Source organism: Xyrauchen texanus, chromosome 1 (assembly GCF_025860055.1).
Source record: "Xyrauchen texanus isolate HMW12.3.18 chromosome 1, RBS_HiC_50CHRs, whole genome shotgun sequence".
Taxonomy (NCBI): Eukaryota; Metazoa; Chordata; class Actinopteri; order Cypriniformes; family Catostomidae; genus Xyrauchen; species Xyrauchen texanus.
Genome location: NC_068276.1, coordinates 59,024,442 through 59,036,514, shown reverse-complemented (window position 1 = coordinate 59,036,514; position 12,073 = coordinate 59,024,442). Strand labels below are relative to the sequence as shown.

At 40.3% G+C, this 12,073-nt stretch overlaps 1 protein-coding gene across 1 annotated transcript in view; it reads left to right on the top strand.

Moving 5' to 3' along the window:
• The first annotated feature begins 2,426 nt into the window (after positions 1 to 2,426).
• LOC127644767 (ankyrin repeat domain-containing protein 11-like) overlaps positions 2,427 to 12,073 on the top strand; it is a 122,850-nt gene continuing 113,203 nt past the window's right edge. Inside the window, exon 1 of the mRNA XM_052128144.1 lies at positions 2,427 to 2,509. The gene's annotated coding sequence lies outside the window, so the exon portion shown is untranslated. The remainder of the gene's footprint in view (positions 2,510 to 12,073) is intronic.

Sequence of the window (12,073 nt, the reverse complement as noted above, 5' to 3'; positions counted from 1 at the left end):
AACTTGTTTTGTCAATCACTTTGCTTCAATGTAATATTCTTTCTTTTTGATATCTTTGTCAATAACAACAAAATGGCTTATTCTGCATATCCTCTCATAACTTCTGGTGGTCTTTTGTGTCTGTCAAACCAGAATCTTGTGGTGGGTTTGTCCATGCTGAGCTGGAGGCCGAGCTTCTCTTGTTCTTTGTATTCGGAGGATTTTCTCAATAAGATTATGGTCTCGTTTTGAAGGGGGAGTTCTCTCCATTTGGGATTAATCCAATCTGACACATTGCTGCTGGGAGAATTCTAGGGGTTCTGATCCTCCAAGACGCCTTGTTTGTATGAGGATTGTCATTAAAGGCCTCGGTTTACTACTTCGTTCAGGGGTATAAAGAAGTTCTAAACAGCCGAGCGATGATATACTGTTTCCGAACATTCATACACCCTCCACACTGATGTGGGCGGCATATTAAATATGAGGACACTACATGTAAAACTTTAAAAATGTGTTATCAATGACGTCATGCCTCATTCTGAGTAGAATTCACATGAGGTCAGTAAAAGGAGCTGTTTTAACCACTCGATTATGATTTATAGTATATATGCTGTAGAAAACATTTAATTTGTCTTGTTTGCATTATGAATTCATGCTACACACAGCCATAATATGTGCCGGTTACACACTCTTATTACAATTTATTATGACACCAATACCATGGCAAAGATGAGTGTATAATGATGTTGTGCAGAGCATAGATTAAACCATGATGATAGATGCATATCTTTCTTTAGACAGATGTGTGAATGGCTTATGCTGCAGATGGCACTTGAGAGTATTTTAGAAGATTCGATTCCTTTAGTAGACTTAAAAAATATCATGGCTTAGTCTTATAAAATGTCTGCATGTGAGCAATTGTACAGATGTAGGTACATTTCTGTAATAACTCTGTAATAACTCTGCACATCGATGTGTTCATGTTGCCTGATTTTGACTTGCTGAACAATGGAGAAAGACATGGACATCTGCCTGAAGTTTGGTTGAGCTCCAGGTCACACCTACCAATGATGTAGACCGATGGCAGTAAAATGGTGTTTAGCAGCCGATAAGAATTTTTACCTGAAAGTTCACCCCAATGAGCTGTTATGAACCACCGAAACAAATGCAAAAACACCTTCTTGTTGGCCATATTTTGTTTGAAATGACTGCACAACCATTCAATGTCATTGGAAATGCATATCGAGGCCTTAATATGGCTTCTCCTATCTCTGTAGTTACTGAAGGGGGACTTTCATACCAGTGATAGATGAATTTATCAGTCAGGCTGATTAATCGCCCAATGTTTGGCAGTTTTGAGATTATCTGTTCCTTATTGGGGTCATTAATCATTAGTGGTCATTATGCCGAAAGTCAATTTCAAGATCTACTGAAAGCCTTGTCAATGGATAATTAACAGTTTATGGTGGTGTATACTGTCATATACACCCAATTTTAGAATTGTCCCGCCTGAATTGTTTGATTTAAAATAAAAAAACATCATTTTCTGAAATAAAGATACAAATAAATTATGAAAGCCAAAATATTAAATGCCATGGATTAATAAATAAGTAATCCATTATTTTTTAAAGGGAGGTCAAAATGACATTTCATCTATGATTTTGAGAGCAAAATCACATGTACAATAATATCCTTAGAAATGTGGCAGCATCATTATTTTTACACAGAGGTAGGTATGTCAATTGATAAATTCAGTAGACTTGAGAATCCCTTGCTGCCAATGATGAGAGTCCAAAAACTAGAGAGAAAGCAAAAATGTTGGAGTGCCTATAACTTAAGGATACCATAATATCCTTTTAGATTCTGTCTCAATGTGTAAGTTGTTCAGTTGTACACCTTTTTATTATCTACCATCAGCCACACTAGCTTTACCACACCCAGCAGTCTTTTGCGATCTTCTAACACTCTAAGTATGTGCAAACTTATAGCTAAATATTGTGCAAAATATTGGATGCACCCATATTTATGCTGATATAGATAGCCGATAGCCTTTCTAGCTTTGAGCACCACTATTGATGCAGCTGCTGTCATGAAACTGTTGCAAAATGAGCAAGTGGATTGGATGACAGTGACAAAGGAATGTGTCCATCGTGTCCCAGATGAGGGCCTCTACAAAGTGTTCCAACTATTGCTGTAGCCCTGATAAACCTCTGCCCCCTCAGTGCTGAGCTAGACCTCTGGTCCAGAAACATGGTGTGAATGGCTTGCGATGCAGCCCTTTCAACTTTTTATTTGTTTGGCTATGGGCCTTAAATGCATCCTGTACGCTGACAAAAAATGAACACATTAAAATGATTGGGAAAATGTCTCTCAATGCCAGAAAATGTTAGAAATGTTTTAACTTCAACATTCAATACACTAATTGGTCTGTTTCTTTTTGCTTTTACAGGATTCCTCGGACTTCACAGCCACATCATCAGCATTTTCAGCTGGATTTTAACCTTTCCCTCTGCAGACGGCCATGGAATCGGTAAATCCTATTCCTTTTTCTTGTTGCAGCTGGTAAAGAATGCTGTCTTCTGGTTCTTTTTTTTTTCTGTGGCAACATTTGGATATTGGAGCACTTGAGTACCATTGCAATAAACAGATGTGTTGATGTCTGGCTCACAATGCAGTGAGATTCCAGTTTGGTTGTTTATTTCTAGCCATTTCAAGAACAGTGATTGAGCATTCTGAAACCATTTTTCTCTCTTTGGTTAAGTGGCGTGTAAATGTTTGATCTTGTAGCCTTTATGTTTGAATGTTACACTGAGATTTTGTTGCCGCCCTGCTAGTAGTACCAACAGGCAGGTGGACGGATCAGCACTCAGCTCTGGAATGTGTGCATTAAGAGCAGGGACCTGCCTTTACTGGCTTTTTTTAAGGGTCTTTTTGTTTTTGAGTGTGGATTTTGCCTCTGTGTATATGTGTGTATGCTGTTGAGAAAATGGGTCACTGCTTGCATAGAGCTCACTGTCTCCAATCTCGAGTCCCTCTACAGCACGCAGCTCATGTGACCGTGCTCCTTGCTTACAGAGGCAATGCCTTTGAGACACTGATTCACCCCCCATGGAACATCAACTCCGCATCACACACCCAGCTACTGCAGCACACCCATAGTAGTGTTGTGTAGTAAGAAATGCATTAGTGTTTTTTCTTTAATTTGTTTTTGACCCTGTTTAGGACGCTTACATTTTTCCGTTTGCCATTCCATCATGCACACAGTGCAGCGCTCAGACTTTCAAAGTATAATCTTTTGAACACAAGCCCGTATGGACATGTCTGATGCATACACATGACTGCTTTGTTATACTCTTTTAGCACTGTCGATGCAGGTGTATGCATGGGCAACATGGACGGTACACATGTCTAGGAAAACTAGACTGCACGCGAACAGTTTGTGCATGCTGTGCTAATGAAGAAATTTGCGTCACAAGTTCTTAGCGCAATACTTAATGGCTCGTGGAAAGTGCAAAGTATATTTTGGCCTTAAGATGTGTTCTGAATGTGTGGAAGAGGCACATCAGTTTGAAATCAAGTGGGAATGGAGTACATTGGATTTCTGAAAGCAAAACTCGACACACCTGATATTCTCAATGGTTGACAGATGCCTACAAGTGTATTGTAACTAGGGGTATAAATCGAATGATCTTGAATCTAATGTTTTTGCCCTCAAATGCAACCAAAATGTAAGTTGATTATTTTATTCAGCACTCCGTATACACAACAAAATAGGTTACCACTCATGAACCAATCAATATTTTCACTTAAAATGACTTGAATGGGTGCTTGTATGCCTTCAGAAGAATATTTTTATGCACTAGTTGCGTGGATACTTATGCTAGGTTTTTTTTTCATAGATTTTATTGAGTTAAACATATCAACTTCCATTGTAATGAGAGTGACTGGGGATCTTTTTTTTCCTTTTGTATTCTGTATGTCATTCATATGAGTTTTGAATGACATAAGGGGAGCTATATTATGACAGAATTAAGTTTTTGTGTGAACTTCGTTTAAATTGGAAAGTATGTTTACTCCTTTAGTCTACACTGATCAACCACAACATTAAAACCACTGACAGGTGAACTGAATAACATTTATTATCTCATTACAATGGCACCTTTCAAGGGGTGTGATATATTAGTCAGCAAGTGAAAATGTAGTTCTTGAATTTCATGTGTTGGAAGCAGGAAAAATGAAAGCCAAATTGTGATGACTACACATGACAACTGGGTCAGAGCATCTCTAAAATGGAAGGTCTTGTGGGGTTCCCAGGATGCAGTGGTTAGTACCTACCAAAAGTGGTCCAAGGAAGGACAACCGGTAAACCGGCGACAGGGTCATGGGCGCTCAAGGATCATTGATGCGCTTGGGGAACGAAGGCTAGCCCGTCTGGTCCGATCCCACAGAAGAGTTACTATAGCACAAATTGCTGAAAAACATAATGCTGGCCATAATAGAAGTTTGTCAGAACACTCGGTACATCGCAGCTTGCTGCGTATGGGGCTGCGTAGCCCCAGACCAGTCACAGTTCCCATGCTGACCCCTGTCCACTGCCGAAAGTGCCTAAAATGGACACGTGAGCGTCAGAACTGGACCATGGTGCAATGGAAGAAGGTGACCTGGTCTGATGAATCACATTTTCTTTTAGATCATGTGGACGGCCTGTTGCGTGTGTGTCGTTTACCTGGAGAAGAGATGACAGCAGGATGCACTATGGGAAGAAGACAGACCTGTGGAGGTAGTGTGATGCTCTGGCCAATGCTCTGCTGGGAAACCTTGGGTCCTGTCATTCATGTGGATGATACTTTAACATGTTCCACCTACCTAAAGATTGTTGCAGACCACATACTCCCCTTCGTGGCAATGGTATTGCCTGATGACAGTAGCCTCTTTCAGCAGGATAATATGCCCTGCCACACTGCAAAAAAATTCAGAAATGGTTTGAGGAACATTACAAAGGGCTTGGCCTCCAAAGTTCCTAGAACTCAATCCGATTGTGCATTACAGGGATGTGCTGGACCAACAAGTCCAGTTCATTGAGGCCCCACCTCGCAACTTGCAGGACATAAAGGATCTGCTGGATCTTGGGGCCAGATACCACAAGACACCTTCTGAGGTCTTGTGGAGTCCATGCCTTGACGGTTTAGAGCTGTTTTGGCGGCACAAGGGGGACCTACTTGATATTAGGCAGGTGGTTTAATTTTGTGGCTGATCAGTGTATGTAGCCTCATACGGTATACAGTTGGAATAGTGTTCATTTTTAAATGATCTCTTAGCAAAATATGCAATGCACTCAGGCTAGCAGAATGTTCTTTGGATATTTTGCAGCTGTCAAGCTCCTTTTTTACCCTCAAACCCTGGTAATTTCCTCCATTCTCTCCCCATCCATATCATCCCCATGGATTCCTAGAGCACAAAGATCTGCTGGTGTTTGCCTCTGAAATCAGACTATATCTGCTTACCATCAAGGAGACTGACCACAAAGCTCTTTACGCAGACAGTGTTCTGCGTGCTTTTTTTCTTTCTCTTGTCTCGTTTCCAACCCCCCACCCTCTTTCACTCCCTCTCATGTGATGCCAGTCACATGGTTTCCAGGCACCCAGAGCAGTAAATCAGAATCAGATTTTATTTTTAACTACTCTAAATCCAACCACTGTGCTGATGGTTACCAGAGGCATGCTCTGTATCCCGTTCTAGCTCCATTTCTAATTGGAGCCTGTGCACAACCTGCCACAGATCTGATCATATTTGCAGCATTATCTGCTGTCTGCAAGAGGGGCGGAGTTTGGTACCGCTGCAGATTAAAGGAAGCGCTCTGCCATGCCTCTCCTCATTACAAGCATTTTTTATTTTATTTTCCTCTACTCTTTCCAGTGCAGCTCCGTCCCTTAGTGGGATTAGTCTGCAGCACTCCAGCGGGGAAATGGGCCTTGCCAGTCAAATTATATAACTCTCATAGCCAGACTTGAGACAACTATAGAGGCTTTGTTCCAAAGTCCCCCCATTCCCCTCTTGGCAGTTTACATGTTAATGTTTTATTGAAAGAATCTGTGTACTTCGAACAGGCCCAGCTCTGTGATGAGAAAGCAGAAAACTTGCATCATTACCCGCCTCCACAATGGCATCGAGCACTGAGATGAGCAGTAATCTGTCTCTTCCTGTAAAGATAAGGCGTTTTTGGGTGTATTTGGCATTTAGTCTAGTGTAGGGCTGGGTATTGATACAGATTTCCTGATTCAATTCGATTCCGATTCGCAAGCTCTCCGATTTCGTTTTGATTCAATATCGATTCATATAGGTTTATTCCAGTCATAATATCCCTTTTGCGTACATAAAAAAGAAATGATCTCTCAGCTAATGTTGTTAATTATACAGGGGACATTTTAACTATGTACATTAGGAAAATATTAATTTTACTAATTATATTTTATTACTTTAATGATTGGTCTCATTTTAGCTATTTGAATATTAATTTAAATGTATTCAATCAATAAATAGGATATTATATTTCATATATTATTTTTGTTACATATTTATTGTTGAATTGCATAATCTGTACTATTTACAGGTATTTACATTGATTTGTTGACGCATGCTAAAAAAGCTTTTTTAACAAAAAACTGAATTTTTGTAAACGGCGCTTTTATAAATGAGCACATATTAACTAGAGAGGACTCGAATGGCTTTACCTCATCTGTACGATGCATGATTAGAATTAAATGTTGTTTTTTGTTGTAGTTGTTTTTGATCAACAACTGACAGAAGTGACAGAAAGGGTGTTAAAAGAGACTGCATTCAATGACAAATTAGTCATGTGGATCTCATCCTTGAACACACATTACACTGAACAACTTTTACTCTCAACACGCTGTGAAAGGATCTCGCTGCTGAACAGTTCACGACTAAACTACACAATTACTGGTCAGTGAGATGTAAACATATTCCATCAAGTCATATAGCGCTAAAGTGAATATATTTGCTAAGCTCTGGAGGTCTGTTGTAGGTATGGTCCCCTTCCTCCAGATTACACTTATGAGCAAGGAAATGCATCTTTAAACCAATCACTTGCCTCATCATTCATTTATATTTGGCAAAACAGCAGACGTGTCCATTTAGTAAATTAAGAGACGTTGTTCTCACATCCAAAGGAATGTGCTGCCAAGACTTGATGGCTATGTTGGCAAGCCAGTATTTGTCCTTTTGCTCAAAGAAAGAACATAAACTCTTTGAGACCCTCATAATAATGGCTGTCTGATGGTTCTTGGGAGGTTTGGAACATGGGGTTTGAGTGCTGCGGTGTGGCAGAGAAGGGTGTGATTTGGTATGTCAAAGCACTGCAAGAGTCGCTCAGCCTGTGTTTTTGTGCTTGGAGTAAATTTAGAGTCCATAAAGCAAAAGTTGATGACATTTGCCTCGAGCCTCTTTCTTGCAAACACCTGGCTGAAGCCTAATTTGGTTTGTTAATACTCGGTGACTCATTGCAGGATTCAAGTTGCATGGTTGTGTCGCCTCAGAGACTTTTGGTTTTCATTTTGAGGCGGTACCGGCAAATTACTTTTAGGTGATTTCCCCCTTGCCTGGTTGAGCTGCCGCAGGTCTTGCGATTCAGACTCTGTACTGTGTTTTGCCTTTACATGGCGTCTTACAAATGCTAAGCCTACTTGGCAGACAAGAGGCCCAGTGAACTACAAAACCCAATAGAACAAATTAGAGTTTTATGTTTTAATCTGAGCAAAAGAGCCCTCCCATGGGCCTCATGGCAGTCATGGTTTTTGCATGCTGGTTCAGCTGAATGAGGCTCCGGCACGGTGATTAAAGGACACGGAGAACTGCAGAGATGTTGCATTGTTTTCCATAGACGCCCTTTCAACTCAATCTGCAAGCAGTAATTGGATTCTTTGGAAATGTAATGTGTTTTATCTTTACTGTGACAGTACAATGGAGGAAGTCCCTTTCCCTCCGCTAAAACAGGAAGTGTATGAATTGTCAACTGCTGGGGCTGCACAGAGCTGACCGTAGAGCAGCGGTTTTAAGTTTGCATGCATGGCGTTCACAGAGAGCAGATAAATGAACCGTTCCCTTTCACCATTTGTCATTGTGGCTCATAATTTATCCAGTCAGCTGAGCTCATATGCGCTCTATACTGTGTTAATAAAGGCGCCTGTGTCTGAAATGTCACCATATTAAAGTTTGTTTCATCCTGAGACAGAAACGAAGAAGAATGCAAGCAGAAATCTAGGCTTGTATGTATGCGGCTGCTTAACCTCCCTTTCTTTGTTTCCTGCTCTCCCAACCCCCTCTTTCATTCCGCAATGATGTTTTGGTTTTCCCCCTGCTCCCTTCTTACTTTTGACTTCTCACCACCGTTTCTTTTGTGCTGGCTCATGATGACTATGTCCGATTTTTAAGAACTGTTTTTGCTTCAAATAAAAGTTTATAATGGGTGATTTAGCTTCAGAGCTTGTTGGCTTGTTTCATTGTTTGGTAATCTTTTATGGAGAATTTGATCAAATCCCTATTGAAGAAATGAATGAGAAACAATGTCTGGGAACAAGTATTGCTGCGCTTTGTCATAAAAAGCAGAACGAATTCTGTCAGTTTGAACAGGTATCCAAAGGTAAAATTATTTTCTTGCAACAGCCTTGAACATTGCCTGTAACCATAGTTACAGATGATATTGTTAATTTTTTTTATTCTTAACTTTATTTTGGCCATCATCTGCTGGTCTATCAGGTGCTTTGTCAAGAGTTTTATCCCATTTTATTCTTCTTAACAGAAAGTGGCCTCTGTCAAACCACACAATGACACCTATACTCTATTACTGTTTTTTTATCATTTGAGAGAGATGGACAGCTCCCACAAATGTGAATAACAATATGGACGTATTTCCTAAAAAGATGTTAGTTGTCCACCAGACATTCAGATCAATATATTTCAAATTCAGTTGTGAATCCTGGAAATTTCAGGTGGCACTTTGGATGTAGGATGTGATTGCTTCTCAGTTTCATTACTGAACTGTGTATGAATGGATCTGGTGTTCCAAACAGGATCTACTGCCACATTCTGCTCCTGTTACATGCTATGCACCCCCTGTTCCTGCTCCAGGAGGACCCCCAAATCTACACATTTTGGATTTGTCCCTATTAAACACACGACACATTCAGCAAATTCTACTCATTAGATTGTTAGCGGAGGCTTCTTGACCTGAATTTGGTTTGTCAAATAAGGGAGACATCTAAAATGCGGTGTTGGGAATACTCCAGTATCAGTTATTGGGAAACAGTTAAACAGCCCTGAAAGTATGACCTTCATCAGAAACTAAACACCTAAATTAGAGAAGCACCACACTTCCCAACTCTTCACGCCAATATTTAATATGAGAGAATGGTCTGTTTTGTTGCAAGGCCGTGACATCTCGCACCTTATCTGAGAGCCGTAATTGCAGATCACTTTTGGGTTGCTGCTCAGTAGAGGCAGACTCCAATGAAGGCTTATTCTCCAGCATCTGACTATGAATGCCGGCAATAATAACCCTATTTTCTCATTGTTTGTCAGACATGCTCTGGTTTCAGGAAACTGCAACTTTACCAATCTTCCAGTCATTTGAAATCCTATAAAAGGTCCATCAGGCCTGTAGCATGAAAGGCCAGCAGATCGGCAACCCGAGCCCACCCTGGCCTGCACAGAGCGCAGTGACCTTGCTATCAAGTGTCCCTCATCTGGTCGCAAGCCTGTAGCACTCCTGGGATGGAGTGTCCTTGTTAACAACCCCTCAGTGTGCACACATGCCTTTCTCTTCTCTCATTTGAGGTGCTGACCTTTTGCTTTTTTTGATGATTCAATGTGAAGACAAGAAATGGTGCGAGAAGCAGCTTGTTACTTCAAGTGTCTGCTTTCCTGTTTGGGAAATTTGGTCAAATATTGTAGGTACTTGCCATGTGGCTCTTAGATCTTCATCCCCTTTCAGTTCTCTTAATGACCCAACATTCTTGTATTATTGGGCTTTTCCACTGCATGGTTCGACTCAACGTTTTGGGGTTTTTCACTGTGGATAGTACCTGGTAGAGAGCCTAGCCAATGCTAAATGTGATGTCAACACCCTGCAGATCACTGATTGGTCAGATAGAATCTATAAGCCAGATGGCAGGTAAGCTTACGCTCATGTGTTGTCGAGCTAACACAGTGATGTCCTCGTCTGCGCTTTGGTGTATGATATCCCAAACTCTCCTGTTTTTTTTTTTTTTTTTTTTATAGCTGTATTTTTGTTGCCATCAGCCTCTTTTGAAACAAAGTTTGTCATCTTGTTGTGAAAAACAGCCACATGCCGAGAATCAATACACCATTCCTTCGATATCCTCCATTGTTGTGTTTTTGTGTCATGTTTAAGATGATGTCATGGTAGTAGAGGTGGCGAAACTATGTCGATCAGCCTATAATCCCACCCACGTTGAGGCTGCACTAAACTGCAGTGGAAAAGAAAGCTCAGAAAAGTAAATCGAGCAGAGTAGAGTTGAACCATAACGTTCAGTGGAAAAGACCCTTTAGTAAACGCTCATGTTCAGAGCTAGTTAGGTGTCTCTTTCACTCATTAATTCATGACCGCCTCTACAGCAACAACATACTTAAAATCATTGCAACCTTTGGTCCCACCCACTGGGGCTCAGTTCGTAAAGAGAGTGTGAGAGAGCAGGGCATAGGCCTACTGTGGCCTCACTATTCCTGAACACTGTTCCTTATTTTTGTATATAAGCTTGCAATAAACAGACATCTTTGACTGCTGTCATGTCTCTGGCACCACTTTTAAAAGAAGCTGTGTCAAGTTTAATCTCTGAAGAGAAGCTGCAGTTTCATCAGATGCTGCTGCTTGTTGTTTTGTGCATAAACAGTTGAGCAAACTGTTCTTTCGCCCATCTGTGCTATTTTTAGTTGTTGGTATATGTAAACATGCACTAAACGGACGTCTTTGACCTTTTTGATGAGTATCCGGCGATGTGCACCTCCGTACAGGATGATACTGAAAAACGAGATGTGTGCATCTTCATTGTGCTTTGGACTATGTATGTGTGTCATGTAGGGCTGCACAATTAATCGAAATGAAATCGAGTCTGCTCCCTTCAAAGTTTATTTGTATTGCTCAGTCCAGTCTATATTAAATGATCGCATTGTTAGTGTTTTCAGAGCGGTTCTGTGCTCCACAAATCCCTCTCATGCTTACAGTAACAGAAGTGCTCAGAGTTCGGTTCCGTTTGCTTACGTGCGCTAAACGCTTTATTTACACTAAACTGGCACGTCCTGCGTGAAGCGTTTTTTTTTTTTTTTTATTAGTATCTGCGGTAGCAGCATCTCAGTCTCCGTAAGGCGCAGGTATGATAATAATAACGCAGAATACAGGATGGGTATAATTCAAACAACATATTAAATGATTGCTGAGCAAACAGCATTAACAGTAACACCTGTAGAGTCCAGAAACATCTCTTCATTCTCCTGTCATTGTTTACCTCACGAGAGAGCGTGTCACCCTTATTACACTCCCCACGGAAACATGTGAAAGCAGAACTAATATTACCAACATCCGACTAAATGAAAAGGAAGGAACATACATATAATATTATCTATATCAAATATTTAGTTACTGTAATATAATTAAATGTAATAAAATAAAATAAATGAATAGAAATAATTAAACTGAAATGGTGACAAAATAACCAATATTTTCACATTAAATGGGTTATCAGTTCAACTTCAGTTTGACATTAAGTCTCATTCTTTAGGACTATCTTATATACAGTAAAGAATAGTTTGTATAAGCCTACTAGTTTTTAAGGCCTAGAATAAAGAGAAACATTTATATTTTGTGCAACAACTGGTTTTACCAACAGGGAAATTCAGCTAACAGTGACATTGAGCAGAAAGCTTACATGCAGTTTTGACAGAGCTGCTGATAAAAAGTGAAATGATCAGCATCGATTGATGAGATGAAAATTGGAGATCGGTATCGGATGTTAAAATCCTGATTGGAGCATCCCTAACATACAAGTTGACTGTTTCAAAA